The sequence below is a fragment of the Sinohyriopsis cumingii genome, chromosome 19, assembly GCF_028554795.1.
Source record: "Sinohyriopsis cumingii isolate HCF-2022 chromosome 19, ASM2855479v2, whole genome shotgun sequence".
Classification (NCBI taxonomy): Eukaryota; Metazoa; Mollusca; class Bivalvia; order Unionida; family Unionidae; genus Sinohyriopsis; species Sinohyriopsis cumingii.
The window spans coordinates 44,858,426-44,877,414 of record NC_142979.1 but is presented as its reverse complement, the minus strand read 5'-3'; the positions used below and the strand labels follow the sequence as shown (position 1 = coordinate 44,877,414).

Here is an 18,989-nt window from a genome sequence, read left to right as displayed (position 1 = left end):
TGTACATGTCAGTGTGTTTTATTTGTTTTTATATTTAAATCTAACAAAACATTTGGTTAAATTGAGAAATCACTTTTAGGACATATATTTGGATGAATGATTGTGACAGTATAAGAAATGAAAATACTGTTCAATTTCATGTCATACTTCAGTAGTGATGAAAAGTACAAAATAAATATGAAGCATTTGTCTCAACTTGTCTACAATGTTAGCCTTAATAATGCATCTCTCAATATTGCATCGATACTGAAAAATTAAGTTTATACTAAGTTTTGGAATTTTATTAACTAAATATTGAAAACAGCATTCATTATGGAAGCAAATTATATTAGTGATGAGAACATTAAAACTTCTGTACAGTGCTTAACATTAAATGTACTAACAATGACTTTCAGTTATGATGATAGTGAGCGCATTTTGAAGAATCTTAACAATATAAGCATGTGAATGAAACCTGAATGCAGTTCAATGGTTGTTTAGGAAATCTTGCAACACAACATCACATTAATATTTATTATGTCGAGGCAATTAATGTGCCTTGCCAGTGAAAATAATATATTTACTGTAATATATCAAGATCAATGCAAGTGGTGTAGCAAGAAATTTGGCTTCTACTCTCCCAAAAATCTTACAGATAGGGCCCACTCTCAATGAAGTTTGATGTTATTTTAGGCTCCTTCACCCACACCCAGGTTGTAGGGGATGCTATGCCACTTTCCTTCAAGAAATCAATTTGAAATGGAAGTGACAGTAAGAAATGTCCAATGTTAGCCAAATTGTCAGCTTAATAAAAAAATGGTTGGTATTTTGGTCTTAATCTTTCGCAAAATATTGGTTGTCATGTTGAACGATACATCAATATCAATGTAAAATTGATCAAACAATTGATTTGAAATGGAACCTTGAGACGATGCTGTCAAGAATATTCAATTTTTGGCAACATACCGGCCCCCCCAACGCCCTTTACCCCCCCCCCCCCCCGCATTGAAGGGATTTGATATTAACCTTTGGCCAAATAAGGACGTCATCTACCACCTTATACCAATTCCGACGTAATAATTGTCAAGTAATCGATAGCAAATGGAATGTCCTACTTGATGCAGTCGAAATGTGCAATATTTGACAAAATGTCTTCACTTTCGCCCCTTCGTAGAAGAGGGTTGTAATATCGATCCTAATATTTGACAAAAATTTGGGCTGTCATGGAAAACGATATATATATATATATATATATATATATATATATATATGTAAAATTGGTCAAGGAATTCATTGCAACTAGAATATGTTAGATGACGCAGTGTGAAATTGCAATATTTGCAAAACAGTCGTTGTCTTCACCCGTGGTAAAATGGGGAAGATATTTTGGTCTTAATCTTGGCAAAATTAAACGTGCCGTACATAACCTCATATCAATTTCGACGTAAAATTTATTAAGGAATTGATTGGAAAAGGAATTTTTGGGATGACATTGTGGGAAACGTGCAATATTAACAAAATAGTGTTGTGTGTATCCCTATACTTCTTCTTCACCTAATTGTAGAAATATTTGTTAAAATACCTACGTCGCCGATTTGCTGGTTAAGGTTGAACACAAGATAACGACTGCTATAGTTCAAATCGAAAGTATTATTAAAGCCGCATTGTGTCACTAACAAACAGAATATTAAAGGAATAAATGTGCCACAGTTAGATTAACGACATGTCTCCATACCAGGCCATTTGTTTTGATCACGTGATAATATGGCATCAGCGTTCACCTGTATAGAGGAGTGCAGCGCAGGGAGCATGCTAAGAAGGGAACCAGGCTACAAGAACACAAAATGTCTCTGTTTCAATTCTGAAAACAAACGTTTGTTATAATAAATAGAAGTATATATGGCTTGTAGGCCAACATTATTAGAAATTATTCATGTTTTCTAATATATTAATATTATGCTATAGGAAAATGTATTTCCGGTCCGGTCCCTCAACGTACGTCATAATACAACATATTGTTGACTGGGAGGTATGATAGCAAGAAAAGAGTTAAAACTGTTATCAACGTTTGCATTCAGTCTATTAATAAACGTTCTCAAATGACAGAGTAAATTTGTCTGCTGTTGTTCAAACATCGGTATTGATTTAATTTGAAAAGGTAAAATACTCAACAGTAATCGATCCCAGTATTAGATAATATTTAAATATGCAATCACGTGACGATGTCTGACATGTTTGCAATCAAATGACGATGAATATGTACCAGTTTGCAGCTTGCCGTGTGACTTAAAAATAGTTCAGTGAAATATCAACACGACTCCCATTATGTAGTAGTACAGGGAAGTAGTTGCTTGTCCTCTTACTTTCAGATCTGACGAAAAGATAAGGGTCTACGAGAATATGGGGAATATATGTTACAGATGCTGTCCATGCGAGAATGTAAGCAACGCTCTCTCTCTCACACACACACACACACGCGGATTAGTTATGCATATTAGGTATACATGAATTGCTATGTTTCTATTTATACTGCCAGTAATTTTGCACGGTCAGGAAACTTCTAATCGCTGGGTAAGTATGATTATGGATTACTTTCGCCTTGTTTTTGCAATATATTTCCCCCGATAAAGACCATGTTTGAGACAGTTGTCAGTTTTTAGTAAACATTTATTTCCACCAATGTTTTAATTTGGAAACTCAGCATGTAAACTGCATTTAAAAAAAATTCAACCACACCCCCAAGAAAAAATGATTTTTGTTAAGTGGTAATTGGCTAATAGAGGTCACATTCAAATGCACAAAAGACAGACGCAGATTAATAGCTTTTCAATATGGTAGATAAGTAAGGTACGTGACAATTCAAGTATATATATACCTTGATTTATGTGATAGGAATCTGGAGTGATCTCGTAATTAGATGAAAATGAATTATTGGGTCGATACGCGTGTGTTCCTGCTACGCACGAATATCATTATCACCGATTTTGTAGCATCCATTTTTGAGGATATGTGCTTGCTCGAGGGGACGTGCAAGTAAGGACATGGCTGCCTGAACCCGCTGACTCAGGTTCGAACATCGGCACAGTAAAAATTAAGCATTTCTCTATTCTATAGGAACCAGACATAGCACTTTCCACTCTATCATGCATATATTGACAACTCTCTCTCTCTCTCTCTCTCTCTCTCTCTCTCTCTCTCTCTTATATATATATATATATATATATATATATATATATATTCCTGAAAAGGTGTGATACAGTTGAATAGCTTCCCGCGTGTAAACGAATGGAAGAAGAGTTTTAAAGTATTAGGACATTTAGATTAATTTTCATCTGATCTTGGTAACGTCTAGTACTTATCTGTGGTCAACATTTTATTCTGTCCATCATTTTCCAACATATTATTTACGAAGCTCATATCACGTTGGCTCAGTGTATCTACTCTTTTCCTTCTATTTTCATTGGTTGTGGCTCAACTTTGCTGTAATTGTTATTTTTCCTTAAGTTCACCCGCTCATTATCATCAGGTATGCAAATAACACATTGAAGACCATTTTTATCTTTTGAATAAATATGACACGCTCATCTAACAATCACCAAAATCTTGTTTTGACTTTGAGCAAACCGAAATCGAAACGGAAAGCAGAATATGAATGTTTGTTTTGCTCTTGAGAAACAATACACAAACGTTTGCGAAACCCAGCAAACTCGATTGAAAATGAAATAGTAATCTAAAGAAATGAATATTCTTCCAAACATTTAGATAACATTATGTGCAACTTTACCGTCCGTCCAATTGTTATTAAAAAAGTATGACATTGATGCATCCAAAAACAAATTAACCATGATTTGAGTCCCAATAATCAAGTACGAATACATTATAACTGACACACGTTCAGTTTTGGCACTCTCCATAGCGTGCATATAACGAATCAATGTAATGCCAAGAAGAAGTAGAGTGCAAAGCTAAGCATAATTTTTTCTTGGTGATTCGACGAAATCCTCATCGTGCTATGTCGACATTGTTCTATCGGAGCTGTCAGTTTTGTCACATGATTCGTGAATAACGTGTCGACGAATAACTATTTATTTACCAGACGAGATCTGCAACATATATGAAAACAACAAACATTTTCATTACTGTCAACCATCAACATGTGAGTAGTTACATCGATCAGTGGCAAACACGCAATTTTATGTTTTTGCACTTGAGATTACATAATTATCAACTAAACATCATACAATACAATGATATGAAAAAATGTTTAAACTTTTTAAGTATTTTAACAAAAGGCTGGACTAATTAACATTATATTTATTCAGTTACATTAAATTTAGAATAACAAAGGTAGAAACAAAAGCAATGTACATTCAACATGTATAAAAATACTAAATTTCATTTATGTCAGTCCTTAATGTGCGATCAGTCAGTGCGCAATAACAATGTTTAAACACGCCCACCTGTGCATGCGAAACGACCAAAGGTCAAAATGGTCAGTTCAGTTGCATATAATATGCAGGTTCCCACACGTTAAGGTTTCGAAGTATATAAAAACATAACTCTCCCAATTCAGACCTACAGTTCACATGCCTAGTATTTGTATAAAAATATATTTAATAATCAATCCTAGAATTTAAGGAAAAATAAGAAATATTTACTGGTGTTCCAAGGAAACATGAACAGTAGAGGTGTAGTGTTTATCGGGTTTAGTTAATAATCAAAAGAAACATACTCAGCAGATGTATGGAAGGATAATTTGTTTTCTACAAAGTGTCTGATGTCAAAATTCAGTACAATAGTCACGGTGCCTTAAATCCCTGAAAATTATTTCAAAGGTCTTTTCGCTTCTTTAAGAACAACTCTTGTGTCTTTAATTCTATAAGGCCATTGCTACATTGGATTTTTGGATGTATCGGAAGACCATTCATTACCCCATTGACAAATTCTTACTAAAATTAGCACGTCTTTAGAGGCAACATGAAACTATTATTACTGAATGGAAAACGTCAATCCAATAGAAGTCTCAATATAAATAAAGACCTATTTAGGATGTATTCTATTGGTACCTATAAGAAAATGCGCACTTAAAAGAAAGATAACACAGTTAACTAATTTTGATATCCTATATTTCAGGATTCCGATAGCTCTGAATCAAATATTCGAACTTCCCTTCTGGGGTCGCAGTCTACGAATAGTGATTCCCAATCTGCCCGACGCTATAATCTGCGAGAGGAGATACGCCATTTTGGTAAGCGACCGTGACAAAAACTGGAATGTATCATTCATTTAGCAAAGTTGCGGTGACACAGTGATTGGCGTTCTAGTCTAACAAACAGAAGGATACGGATGTAGATGCTACCATCGAATCAGCGCAAGTCGATACCGTGGTGTTTCTTTCGGCAAGGCACTTTCCTCCAGTTGCCTCAGCACGATGAAACATTCGTGTGGTCTTGTACCAGATAAAGCCAAAAACGTTCAGTTTCTATATAAAGACAGCATAGATGTTATTTCACATCATCTTAAAGGACATTCTCTTTGATAATGTTTGTGTTATTCATAAAAGATGGAATCCTCATGAAACAAACTTTCTCTTGACACTTCTAAATTAAAAATGGAATGCAAACTATAGATCAAAATCTCTTCTAATGATCATGTTTGAGATAAATTTTGAGTGCAAACGTTTGCCGTTCGTGAAAATCAGCTGTCTCCGGTTTTTTCTATCCATCAAACCATTGTTCAACAAAATAATTTGTACTAATAACAACCTTATCGATTAAGTCTAAAATGTGTATTAATGTCTTCTTCCTCTTATTATTATTATTATTATTATTATTATTATTATTATTATTTAAGTTTGTTTTAGATATGAGGCACTTCATCTGTACGTTTGACTTTAAACATGCTTCAGCACTAACAGTGTAATTGGGTATACGTTCTTAATTGATGTGTGATTGCAGTGACAGTTTTCTAACATCAGGATGAGCTGGCGTCAAAAAATATTTCAAAAAGTGTTCTTTCTGGCGTCCTGCATTTGTTCTTGCGATTACATTCATGAAGGACCTCAACTAAATACATTGTCTCGTGGGTTTCATCACAACCTGTAAACCTTTTTCTGGATATAGGTATAAATAATAGCATTGCGTACGAATTTAAGCGTTCTTCTTTCTCACTTTCCAGAGAACTACACAGAATCGTTGACACCAATCGAAATGACTACTGTTCCGGTCGCTTTATTGGACAGAAAGTTTAAGGTAACATAACTAGAAGATTTAATTGTTTTTAAAAATTGAATGAAAACAAAAAAGGGTTCACAGTTATTCTACTTATCACAATTTAGTTCAACAGCTTGTTCGATTTTGTACATGGCTATACAGATATTAAATATTATATACTGTAATGATTCTATTCTATATGTGATATTTGCATTTAGTAATAAAACTTATTTTACATATTTTGGTCCTTGGATAATTGTTTGTGAAAATATTATATATTATTTCATAAATTCTGACACATTCAACCTAATTTCACAATTCGTTGAATGAGGGTGCTGATAACGACTGTAAGAAACTCCAGACAATATTCTTTTTCTTAAAAAGCAATAGAAATAAATTGTATTACGTGGTTATTTCAGGACCAAGCCAAACAATACAATGACGCGATAGATGCTTACAAGAACCTTCGATCGGACATTCACAACTTAAAGACATATTTTGAAGCAGAAACATCGGGGATTCCTGTGCTGAATGAATGTTTAAGAATCCTTGCCAGCAGATGTGGTAAGATACTTTTAGTGTGATTTTACTATTGATTCCATTGCTGGTGGAGCTTCAGACTAGTGAATGCATCAGGATTTGGCTCTGTGAAAATACGAGCAACATACGCATATACACGTGTGTCTGCAAATTCACCCAAATATACATGTAAAATTAATAAATAAATAATTTATGTCTGTACCGTGGCGGAAAAAGCTGCTCCAAGGAGAAATTGGCAGTTAAAATGTCAATTGCACGTGTCTAGAATTACAATTTCACATGTTGAAGCAATCTCGTTTAAAGTCTATTTTACTTGTTGAGTTTCTAATTCTGTCTGTTGAATAGCGCAGCGACGGTTGAAAATTCTGTTTCCTATGTAGTGGTTTTAGAGCTATCTCTTGATTTACAAAGCGGTTGTTGAACTTTCAGTGCCGAGAATTCTAATTTCACATGCTGAATTAAAATTGTTCGCGATGAAAGCTTCTGTTTTATATTTCGAAAGAATAGATTTTATCAGGTGAATTATATAGCGGTTGTTGAAAGTTTCATTACCATGTCGAAAATTATAACTTCACATGATGAATCGGATTGTTTGTGTTGACAGCCTGTCACTAAGGGAATGACTTTTTGTCCATATATGTGAAGATAAACAAAAACTATGTTCCATAAATTATGAAGTTCCAAATATTGACTATAATCATACTACATGTAGATATTAGACGATTTAAGCCCTCATATTAATGATATCATTCTCAAGTGTTTAATTAAAATTTTGTTTTATTCCATTTGCTTCCATAATATGTACACTTTTCACCGTTTTTACGTCGCTTCTTTTATGTTCTTGCAAAGATATTTTTTCCGCCCAAACAAGAGCTCATTAATTTAAGGAAATATCTAAAATGATTCAATAAGTTTGCTATTGCAATTGCCTTGCCTTAAAGTTTTTTCTGAATGTGTATTGATTGTATCATCATGTTATACAAAGGAATCAAAGGAGTAATTTTCTGATAAGCTTGTGGCAAACATTAATACATTTAGCATACTTCTAGAAAGAGAAAGGCTTGCGTGCTTCAAACGCATCCACCATCCCCTCTACATGGATTTAATAAGGACATGGTAATAATTCCGTTAAGATGGCACGTTAAATGCGTATCTCAGGATCACAATTGAGCTTTATTTTATTATGAGTGTTCTTGTTTTTGCTATGATGATCGTATATTAATATTATTGTTTTCCATCTCAGTGCACGAACTACATAGAGTATAAAAAGGACCTCCAGTATGCACCATCGCGTAGTGTTAGTCAGCAGCGATCAGCTCTACACAGTGAATAGCCTAAGGTTTGGGCACAGGTATATTTCTTAAAATCATAAAGGATGAAATTAATTAAAACGATAATGTTGAATCGATCACATAAGCGGCTGTCTACGTTCGTGAAAAATCCACAGAACATTTTGCAACGGAACATAGGGCGAATTGCTAGGAAATAGGCCTGTCAGAAAGAAAAAACATTAGGCATGACGCAGGAACAATAAGGTCTTTTGAGTCGAAAGAAAAGCATACGGTGGCGCCATCCTAAAATGGCCGGATATGGTGGAAATTGCACTCCCGTAAGACAGGCATCTTTCCCCGCGAGGATCGAATCTCGAGCTAGGCCAATGTGGGTATATGAGAAAGGTTTCCAGTAGGTTCTTGTGGGTCTGTGGTTCTTACTTGGGTTTTCCCGAGTTCTTCTTCCACTAGTTATACTGGCCGCCATGTTCAACGTGTGTGCTGAAGATGACGTTCAATCCATAAAACAACAACATACATGTTCCGCTCATGGCACACTATTATACGTGCTAGTTGTGCACATTTGTAGTGCATTTGTCACAACTTTGCTGCAGAAATTCATGAAAAAAGCAATATTTGCTAATAGTGTATTGTACTCAACAAGACATATTTAAACGCCAAGTCGGGTGGTTTTGATACATATAATCCTTGAATCACTGCACCAAACACAATGATCAGGCCTTCATCTGGAATCCTCAGTCAAAACTATTATGTGATATTGGTGAACTTGACCTCAAGGTTGAGTGTTTACATTGCAGAATTAATTATCTTAAGTTCATAATGATTCATGAATTGAATGAACAAAATCCAAGAAGGTGTTGAGAAGATATAAGCGAATGAAGAATAAAACTGTAACCAAACCATAATGCATATGTTTCTACATGATTGTGATCCAAAGATCAAAGTAACTACAATTTCTTGTCGGAGAATAGGCTTAGCTCACAATAACTCACTCAAGTATGATGTAAACACATTCATTGGTTTCGGAAGTATAAGCAAATGAAGAATTAAAAGCACTTAACGCAAATCATAAAGGTAACGCTTATATTACCGTGACTTTGCCCCCACGGTCACAAGCATTTGCAAGCATATAGCAGAATTAATTGCCGTAGCTTTATAATGACGAAAGCCAGGTATGATGAAAATCTAACCTATTAATAAAATTTCTAGTTTTCTGCATTTGTATCTTCATGTTATCTTTACCATACAGCCTCAGGAACAAAAACATGCACACATCAACATCAATTACACCACTGGTCATCAAATTACATACCACTTTGTACTTTCATTTCTCGCCGGTTATAAGACAAGTTTTATAAACTTATAAAGTTCAAAATGACAAGTATTTTATATATTTCTGATTTACACAAAAAGTAGAGTGTATCCTTATTTCATTCTTTTGAAATTAACTAATCAGTGTGCTTGACCAAAAAATATAATGCTAACGGGCCATTGCTCCTCTGGGGCTACGACAAGTAAACACACTCATCAAACAACAAGAAATGCTGACATTATAAACTTGTAAATCAAAATCTTAACTATAATGTTGGAAGAGCTAAACATCTACCATAAGTTTTATTCTAGTGAAGAATTAAATAACTGAATACCACTTTTTATTATAAAATTATAGGAAATGGAAAGAGTAAGGTAGCCCAGATTAGTCAAAGTCGTTTCTTTACACCTGTTCCTCACAGTAAGAGAAAAAACGTTCATCAACCAAAAAGATAAAGTCATTTGAGATCTGATACGTAAAAGCAACGAGAGATAATGGACAACAGTCATTCAAAGTCCCTATCATGATGGTGTAATTGATGTTGGACACTACAGACCTGTATATAAACTTATACGGCTTAAGTCAAGAAGTAAGCTGTAGCTGGAGAAATGTATGGAAAACATTCAATGACAAGGTAAATACAAGTTTCAATGCAATGCACACACAGTTATATAATTTATGAATGCATATGCTGTTTAGTATATTTAAGCAATATGATTGAATTGCTAGTTAAACGTCTACGGTACATATATATATATATATATATATATATATATATATATATATATATATATATATATATATATATACCTACCTGTAGCCAAACTTAAAGAGAAAGCCCACAAATCTCTAGTTTAAACTTTCCGCTACAAGCAGCGGTAAAGGATTTACATATCATGAACAAGCTTATTACAATGAATAAATTATAGAGAAATGTAGAATTAAAATAAATCGAGCAATCATTACTGTATAATGGTGGAGGTGAGTAATGTATATTGATGTGACAGCCAAAGTAGTAAACTAAATTACTGCTCAATGAAACTCTAATGCCACTTGACTTCAAGTACAGAGCAATTTTTCTTTTCTAAATAACTATTTTTTTACAATCTGAGCACTCATTTCTAATATTAAACCCTTTTTTGTTCAAATCAACAGATTTGGAGAAGGGAACAATCACTGCTTTAAGACACACTGGAAAAATGCACAGATGTAAAATAGTGTGTTCCAGAATACTAGTTAAACACCTTGAGTGTCCTGGTTTTCTTTCCTGGAATCAAAGTCCTAAAAAGAAATAGAGAGAAAGGAGATCTGGTGTAGCAGGAGTGAGAACTATGCCTGACATACAGTTATGTGTCAAAACTGTTTACCCTCTGTGTTGAGACACAGATGACCCGGTCTGGAATCCCTCCAAACATATAGAATTTTCACAGACTTCTTTTGGCAATACAAAAATGAACTATACATCTAAGTGCAAACATATATACTGCCTTCGCTAGATCGTTGTAGAAAATTGCCAATAATTTTTGCAAAGAAATTGAACGTAACAATGTCAGAGATATGGCTGAAATTAGGATTGGTGTCATGGAATTTAATTTTATGAGAGGAAATGATACAGATATAATTGATATAGACCGTGAATCTAGATACAGTAATGAAACGTTTAGTAAGGTAGGTAGGGCAACCTTTAATCCAGCTACCCAGTTCACATACATTCAAGTGGAAGAGAAAAATATGATAACTATAATCACAAAGATCAAGCGGCGGAAATTTAGTAAAACGCACACTTTTATGATTCCAAATTATGTCAGTGCACAATAAACATAAATGTCCAAAGAAAGTACAACGCTGCTGTCGGGTGACCCATCTTAGCGGTCAAAAAGCAAAGACCACGACAAGGGTGATGCAATTCACACTAAAAGACAGTACATCAGCAGAAATATTAGAAAGAAAAACAGCTCTAGTTGGCAGAAAACTGATCAGAGTCAACATCTACATAGCAGATCTGAGTGAAACTCGCACAGCGAAGAAAGCCAATGTATCGATGCAGGAGCCGGCTGCACCCTCTTCTGAAGTTACCAAAGTAAAGAAGAGGTACATGAAGCAGCTGGTTTGCCATCAAATCAATTTGCTAGCAAGCTCACAAATTACCAAAGGCCATGGAAGACAGAATAATGCAAATGAAATTCCCACTCACTGAAAAAGACACACAACTATCATAAGCACCTAGGCATCCACCATGACCAATCCAAATGAAATGAAGGATATATTTTTTATGAAGACATGGAGTCTCTTATTGCAGAAGCACCATCGGCAGACAAGCTCAGCAACGGTTTTTACTTCAGTGCTAGAGTTTGAATAGATCACCAGAATGGCCAGTTGCCATTGACAGAATGGATTTGGCAAATGCAAGAGCAAAGGACTCATCCTATTGAGAAAATGCGCTTAACATGATGTAATCATCAACACAGCATTCCACCAGCCAAACCGCAACAAAACATCTTTGATACACCTATACGACAAACACTGATATCTTATTGCCTACATCATCGTCAGGAGAAAAGTCAGGCAGGATGCCTGATTGATGAAAGCCATGAGAAGTGCAGAATGAAGGACTTACCACATGCACATAGTTTCCATGCACAATATCCGAATTCAGCCTAATAGACGACCACAAGCAAAATGTTCCCAGAGAACAAAATGACGCTACATTGAAATAAGAGAATCAATACAATCTCCGAAACTATCAATTAAACCTGGGCATACTTCAGAGACTTTGTGTACTAAACTGTATCGACAACCCTCTGTCCCACCACACATAAACATCATGATTGGATTGACAAGAACGATTTTGTCATACAGAGACTTCTAAATGAGAAACATCGGCTACAGAACGCATATATATATATATATATATATATATATATATATATATATATATATATATATATATATATATATATATGACAATACATCATAATCTAAGAAGGCAGCAACAAAAAGATTATTCAGCGCAAACTCAGAACGTTTAAGACTCATGACTGCGTAATAAAGCATATGAGATTCAGATCCACGCAAAAAGAAATTTATATGAAGAACTTCTATGACGCTTTCAAGACACACTACGGGCCAAACTTATCAGGAACAACTCTGAATGATGACAGAGCCACGCTGATCACTGACAAAGAAAAGATACTTCAGATATGGGCTGAACACTTCAATAACATCCTCAATCAACATACATCTATACGAGACTGACGGCAAGCTGTTAAATCTGAGAAGACAACAGGCGAAAACGAAGTCAAAGGATGTGACTGTTCGTGTTCTACTTTTTGCTGACGACTGTTCACTGAATGGCAAATATGAGTCTGACATTCAGCATAGTATGGTCCACTTTTCTTCACGTTGTGACAATTTGGGTATTACAGTCAGTGTGAAGATGATAGGGTTATACAACAACATGCACTAAGAAAGGTCTTTAAGGCCAATGTGTTGAAGACCGTGCTTTATGCTGGCGAGACCTGGACTGTGTACAGACGCCATGCCAGGACGCTGAACTGTTTTCGTATTTGATGCCTGCGAAAACTGACGAGGATAAGACCTAGGGCAGGGTCACAGACACTGATATCTCACACGAGTAGGTATTCCAAGAATGAACACTCTACTGATGAAATAGCAGCTGGGCAGGCCACATCATTAGGTTGTTGTTGTTGTTGTCGTTGTTGTTGTTATATGGTTTAACGCCAGTTTTTAGCACAAGATAGGCTAGACATGGTGGCCAGTATAACTGGTGGATGAAGAACCCTGGAAAATCCCGGGAAGAACCACCGACCCACGAAAAGATACTGGCAACTTTCCTCACGTACCCACGTTAGCAGAGCCTGAGACTCGAATCCACGCAGACAGGAGTGAGATGATCCGGAACGGTGAGCGCTTTAGACCACTCGGCCACTCGGGGCCCCCATTAGGATGTCAGAAGAGCGACAATCAAATAAGATATTCCACGGCGGACTTAATGAAGGAAAGCGGGTCAGGATTGTCAGAAAAAAAAGCTTTAAATATCAGTCAAATCATCCTGAAACACTTTGAGATTGGCCCTAACTCTTAGGAAGATCTCAGACAGGATCACTCCACCTGATGGAGTATCATCCATATTGTAGCTACCTATTTTGGCTCAAAAACAAAAAGAGAACAATGAACAATTTTACCATCAGCACCTCCATTTTTATTGCGTTTGGATGCCAATGCAATATGACATTTGTAGTTTTCTGCACAGTTCTTGACTTTTAAAATACTCTTTTCTTTGATTTATTGAATGCTCTCTTAAGTTAAATAGTGAGTATTGACACCTATTTTTGTTGTGGCTGATCAATAAAACCTCTCCCTTCCCACCCTACCCACTTGTGAGAATCGTTGCATAAGTTAAATGGTATCTATCCATATAAGCGAACCTGCTGGCACCAGAATTTGAAATTCTTATATCTGGCATACTATTCCTTTTTCTCCTTTGCATAAGTTATCTCTCGCCCCTTCCCCATTCTCACAGACCCTTTTTGTCAGTGCTTTGTACAAAGTATTTTCTCCTAAGCCATACGCAAATGCCAAGAGAAGACTCCATTGTGATTTTCAAAACAAAGAGCCAAGATGATACCATGTATGCACGTGGGAACCATGGAAACATCCGATTTATTTTATGGTATAGAGCCCATATATGATTCACGGTACTAATTGAACTTCCACTGTAAGCGGATGGAAACACCCTGATATTAAACATTCAATAGCTTAAACTTTCTAACTGCTCACTGTAAAACCTTACCATCCTTGATGCAAGCTTATATGTCGACAAAAAGATGTATCTAACGGTATCTTTGCAATCAGCATTTGCATAAAACAGCATTTTGCTAATTTCATTACTGGGCTCATAATTCAAGTCTGGATAAATACTAAAATTGCGTTAATATCATCTTGTCTATTTCTTTTTGAACTAGGGATAGAATAAGCCTTCAAAAGAGTTTGTTCACTCAGATTTTCTTTTTCATTATTAATCATTTATGGACCACAAAAATGATATATACTCTATTGTATCTTTACTCATTAAAGCGTTGTGAAGAGTTACAAAATGATTCCAGTTACCTACTATAGTTTACATTTGTTGTTGTTGTTGTTGTAGGGTTTAACGCCATTTTTCAGCACACCATAGGCTATACGTGGCGGCCAGTAATAATGGTGGAGGAAGAACCCGGGAAAACACCTGAAAGAACCACCGACCCTCGAGAAGTTACTGCCAAGCTTTATCACATACCCACATTGGCCGAATCCGAGACTCGAACCTACGCAGACAGAGGTGGGATGGCAGTGATCCGTAACGGAGAGCGCTTTAGACCACTCGGCCACTTGGAGCCCTTACATTTTTTGTACTTACGGGCATGCACAAAACTAAAATCACTAAATCCATGTCTTGAATTCAAGCATCCATATTAAAAGGATATATATATATATATATATATATATATATATATATATATATATATATATATATATGTGTGTGTGTGTGTGTGTGTGTGTGTGTGTGTGTTTTCGTGTCTGTGTTTGTGTCTGTATGTGACTTGTTACATCACATAATGCCTTGCATACTTATGAGGTTTCTCAAGATGGCAAATGGGCTATCCACCAGCGCAGTGTAATTCAACAGATTCAATTTAAAGCCGAAGTTTCAACACAAGCAATTAGATTAAACATGCCAAATTCAAATTCTCGGCAGACAACATCGAATTAGTAGCCACCGCTGTGTATTTCAGCAGACAAAATTTTAAACACTTGACATATGAAATAGAACTTTTAACACCAACAGTTCGATTGAGCATGATAAACTGGAATTCTCGACGTATGTCACCAACTTCTACTTTCTCATGCAGTTTGTTTTCTATGGTGCCTCATAAGATGGTGCAGTCATTATTACTGTACCTTCTGTTTACAAGTGTAAACATTTTTCAGTGAAAAAACAAGAAGATAAGAACTGAGCCGTTTCTATTAGTTAGTGTAATAGCCTTGATCCATATGTGCCTTCTGAGCGTTTATTCACAAGTCAGCAAAATTTTGAAGTGTATACAGTTCATGAAGTACACAGTATTTGCCAATTCTCCTTCGGCCACTCAAATGAAGGTTATGTTAAACTTATACTACGACTTTTATTATAACCAAGCAAGTTTAAATTTCTTACCAAAATTGCCTTCACTAATAACAAGATGATATGTTTGACAATTTGAATTACAACAAAAGAAACTTTACCATCTAAACGGCTTTAGTGATCTCCGTTTTCAGTAAAATAAGAAATAACATCGTTGCGTGGAACCCTTGATATTATTTATTGTTCTATATGTTTCTGTCATTTAATTTTATATCGAGTTGCATTTTTACAATGTTAGGTACGTACAGCTAGATCATAATCGAGTGGCAATTTTTAAACTGTTAAGATCGCTTATTTCATTTAATCAGCACTAAGCTACGTGTGAAAAAATGCATATAATATCATTCGTGCCGTTGGTTGCTTGCTCATATAGTTTCTCCTTTACTCCAGGTGATGCTAATATAAAGATAGAAAGAAAGTCGAGGACATTCCTTGAAAGTGTCTTACGATCAACAAGATGTGTCAGTCAATTGTACTGTCTCTCCTGAGCAAGTACTCGAACCTCTGAGGCACTACAAAACTGCCTTCAAGCACGCTAACGACGTGCTTCAGCACACGCCAAAGTTCAAAGAGAAAAATACGGTTATCATTAACGATGAACAGACCATGCTGAGGGAGATAGCAGAGGTTGATCCTATGCGAGACGGGGGAGCTGAAGGCATGCGGACAATCATGTCGAATATTAAAAAATTAAAGCAAATGAACTCAAATATGGATGATGTGCAACAACATACGGAACAAACCTGTAAAGAACTTATGGATGCTTCAAGATCTTTCTTTGTCTAATGTCTCAAAATGCTGATTATTTGTTATGTACGAGAACAATTTAAGATATAAAAAATTGTTGCGGTATGTTATAGGATATCGTAACTTGTTGTCAGTAGTAGCAATTATATATTCATTTTTCATTCATATATTGATATGTAAGTAGTGAAGGGGGATCCTATAGCCTCAATGGGAATTAGCATTACAGACCCCTTTGGGAACATATAGCCTCAATGGAAATTTAACATGGAGAAAAATCGTGGGAACATATAGCCTCAATGGGAATTTAACATAGAGAAAAATCGTGGGACGATATAGCCTCAAGAGGAATTGAACATGGGAATTGGGACTGTATAGCGTCAAAGGAATTTAAACAGGGTGGGACTGTATAGCGTCAAGGGAAATTGAACATGGGATTTTTTTTTTAAAAAAAAATTAAAAAAGGGGTAGGCAATGGAAAGGCTATCTCTTTTCGAGAAATATGGCTGGCCCTGAAAAGGGCCTTTGGGTTTATGTTAATATGCCCTTAACATAAAGGGCATTTGTGGCATCTTCTTTTCCTCAAGCTGCGTCTTACAGCAGGGCCATACATCAGAGTCCTCTTGAGGCAACCTTGTCTCTCTATGTAGACTCTTCGTATCCACAAACTGCTGGTGGTCCTGTGGACAACGGTCCACTTGGATCGGACATACATGAGCATGTCCGTCCTGAACATCATCGTTGACACAAGCGTTGAAGAGTGCACATCGGTCCACATGTTGAGGCGCCGAGAACAGGTGAATCAATGCAGTGAACTGCGCTTATTTATAGGTACAGGAAGGATTGAAACGGATTGAGTTCATTCACCAATCCGAACACGCGTTACAAAATTCAGTCAGCCCGCATCCAATCCGAAGAGAGCAGTCTGTGACGTCACGTAGTCTATATAGATTCGCTAGCACTTGTGTGCAGTCAATCTATGCGACAGTGATTCAACATGACGGAAACTCAGAAAACGATCCATTGGGCTGCACCAACAGGGGAGACTGCCCAAGGGAACCCGGACTTACTTTCAGAAGAGGTGAATTGGGATTTTGTGGATTTTCTCTCCTCGCAAGAATTTGTTCCGGAACCTTCGTTACCTTCTTCATTACCGCAAGTGGAGAATTTTAGACAGAGACAGAAAGAAGAATTGGAGAAATTTATACAACGACAAAAGGAAGCGGAACAGGCTTTTCTCCTACAGCAACAGCAGCAAGAAGAAGAGGTAAGAAAAAAACAACAGCAACAACAGCAAGAAGAAGTAGCAGCAAAGAAACAAGAGGGTGAAAATGAAACGGTCACGGTACTGCTGGACATTTTAGCGGAGTTAAGAAGTCTGAAACAAATGTATCAGACTTCTTTATTACGACCGAAGAGAATACGACCTTCCCGAGCCAAACACGTCAACCCTGTGACTAAGCCTACCGTACCACCCTTAGTGATTTCAACCCAATCATTATCATCATCATCAACATTACGCAGTCCAGAAGTAGGCCTTGGCCGTGGCAAAGGCTTAAGGCAGTTAAAATTGATTGCTTAAACTCACCCCTACACCATGAAGAAAAAGGCCCTTTTCAGGGCCACCCACATTTCTCGAAAAAAAATACAATTTCAATTTGCCAATAACTCAAAAAAACCCCACTCATTTTACCCCTATAGTACGTGTCTTTGTATGAGTGCGTGAGTGTAGCTTCTTATTTTTAAAATCAAAACTCAAAGACACTTACCTTATATCATTCATTTATTCTTTTATCCATTGTTACAATCCAATTCACAATTCACAACACAACACTTTAATTAAAAGTTCAATGACTTCTTCTGTCTCCTTGTTTAGTCTCTCTGTTTTTTGAATTTCTTCACCGTCTTTTCCTCATTTTCTTCCCTTCTTCTTTTCTTCTTCTCCTGTTTCTTTGCCTCTTGTAAATAGAATTGTCTTTTTTCTTCCTCTTCTTCCTCTGAAGAATCCCTCTCTTCTTCCGAAGAATCCCTCTCTTCTTCTGAAGAATCCCTCTTTTCTTCTGAGTCCTCTTGTTTCTTTTTTGGGCAATCTGGAGACCAATGTCCTTTTTCTTTACAATAATAACAGGTATCTTGACTTTTGTCTTTTTTAGCCCCTGTTTTTGTTCTTTTTTGACGGTCTGGACACTCTGAAGACCAATGCCCTTTCTTCTGACAGTTATAGCAAGTATCTTGACTTTTATCTCTAAAGGAAGGAGAGTAGTCCGTAGGCTGGTCTGAAGAGAATTTTCTAATGACCCCTCGCAAAGCTCTGACGAAACGTTCCATCTGGTTAGTCTCTTCCATCGTTGTGCTCGGCTTGAGAGTGAAATGAATAGTGAAAGGACAAGACACACACCCTTTTATATACGCTGGTCTGCTATGACTATAAAGTAGCTCATGGTGTTTGAACTTGAGTCATTTGACTTTTTGCTTTCAAGATGAAACGATCTAATTCATTCGAGAAGAAAGAAGAAGAAAGTAAGAGGCAGAAACGTGATCTATCGCCTCGTACCAGGGCTGAAATCTTGGCACAAATTCATGCCAGTGATTTTGAAGAGGACATGAGTGAACCAGAATCCGAAACCACTAAACAAAGTTCACCACCCTTAGTCAACCCTGAAAAGTACTATTCCATTCGAGAGACGGAAAAGCGCTCCTCTAGAAAATTTAGAACCACGGCTTAC

General features: G+C 36.3%; 1 pseudogene across 1 annotated transcript; it reads left to right on the top strand.

Moving 5' to 3' along the window:
- The first annotated feature begins 2,200 nt into the window (after positions 1-2,200).
- LOC149775611 (uncharacterized) lies at positions 2,201-16,439 on the top strand (annotated as a pseudogene). The gene is made up of 5 exons (XR_016416500.1): positions 2,201-2,418; positions 5,113-5,227; positions 6,157-6,230; positions 6,611-6,755; positions 15,910-16,439. The product of XR_016416500.1 is annotated as an uncharacterized LOC149775611 (transcript).
- The last annotated feature ends 2,550 nt before the right edge of the window (positions 16,440-18,989 follow it).